The sequence below is a fragment of the Arachis duranensis genome, chromosome 4 (genome assembly GCF_000817695.3).
Source record: "Arachis duranensis cultivar V14167 chromosome 4, aradu.V14167.gnm2.J7QH, whole genome shotgun sequence".
NCBI classification, from domain to species: Eukaryota; Viridiplantae; Streptophyta; class Magnoliopsida; order Fabales; family Fabaceae; genus Arachis; species Arachis duranensis.
The window spans coordinates 100,770,762-100,772,684 of NC_029775.3; positions in this window are offsets into that span (position 1 = coordinate 100,770,762).

The following is a 1,923-nucleotide window of genomic DNA, read 5'->3' on the forward strand; positions in this document are numbered from 1 at the left end:
CAAATCCTTATGCTCGAGTCATAAGTCAATGATATTACGGTGGTACGACTCTCAGGTGGATTTTTAATATATAAATATAGGTAATTTCGAAAGGAGTATTAATCGAGAAGCCTGAAAAGAGTAGAAATAAAATCGCGAAAACGCATCACTCACGTTTCGACAACGAAAAGTTAAACTGTGAAGTCGAAAGCGATATACGGACAAGGCATAAAGGAGATTAAGAGATAGATAATGGATAGATATATATATAACATAAGTAATAGCCACTAGTCGCGACCCGCGAAGTTTAGGCCGGCTAGGGTACAGTATGAAAGCAGTTGACAACAGAATATCCTAATCTCTCCCAAAGGAAACATAAGAGCCTCTATAGGCAAGTTCCAAAAGAGTTCAATACATAATATAATCTTTTCAAAACAAAGGTGGAGAGATTCTAATCAAAACACAAAGTAGAGGAAATAAATATCTTCGCCGTCTCTCAGACGAACCACAGCTCACTTCTGAGCACCTGGACCTGTATCTGAAAAACAAGAGATATATACGGAATGAGAACCCCGGGCCCATGGGTTTCCAGTACGATAAAAGTGCAAAATAAATACAATGCATTGCAATAAAACTCACTAAGCATCCTAAACTTCTTCTCCAATTATCCATCCTAGGTTCTCGCTAATCCATGAATAGGCAACTGTCATAAGGGAGTGCTAAATCTAATTCATGTTTCACATGTTTCCCAACTCACTGACTCTTCCACAAATCAGACTCAGAATCATAAGCAAAACCATCACTAGTTGTTCTGCCTCAGCAACTCTATATCAATACATCATACCCTCGCCTGGAGCTAGTGAAATCACATCACTGCGTCTACCCAGGGGGCTCAAATGATCTCATTCAAAAATCATCATCATCGTGCAACCGCATTATCAATTCATCTCATCAAGAACAACCCTCAACATACACCGATACCAACATGATGGATCTCTCAGTTGTACAAACACAAGCAATACAGACAAGTGATACACAGATAAGGTACAAGTAGAACAGGTAGCACATAATCAGGTAACATAGCATATATAATGTGATAAATGATGAAGAATTGAGTAAACAGATTGAGAAAATTAAGGATCAACAAAAAAGATCTAAAATTGGATGGATTCATATTAGTACTATACAAGTCTTAATCAAATCTACATATATGAAAGGAATTAATTCACCAATAAGCTTAGCAATTTGTGACAAAAGAATTACTGATGACCCAATAGATCAAATAATTGGAATTGTAACACCCTAATATTCAAATCCTTATGCTCGAGTCATAAGTCAATGATATTACGGTGGTACGACTCTCAGGTGGATTTTTAATATATAAATATAGGTAATTTCGAAAGGAGTATTAATCGAGAAGCCTGAAAAGAGTAGAAATAAAATCACAAAGACATATCACTCACGTTTCGACAACGAAAAGTTAAACCGCGAAGTCGAAAGCGATATACGGACAAGGCATAAAGGAGATTAAGAGACAGATAACAGATAGATATATATAACATAAGTAAATAGCCACTAGTCGCGACCCGCGAAGTTTAGGCCGGCTAGGGTACAGTATGACAGTAGTTGACAACAGTATATCCTAATCTCTCCCAAAGGAAACATAAGAGCCTCTATAGGCCAGTTCCAAAAGAGTTCAACACATAATATAATATCTTCAAAACAAAGGTGGAGAGATTCTAAGCAAAACACAAAATAGGGAAAAATAAATATCTTCGCCGTCTCTCGGACGAACCGCAGCTCACTTCTGAGCACCTGAACCTGTATCTGAAAAACAAGAGATATATACGGAATGAGAACCCCGGGCCCATGGGTTCCCAGTACGGTAAAAATGCCAAATAAATACAATGCACTGCAATAAAAACTCACTAAGCATCCTAAACT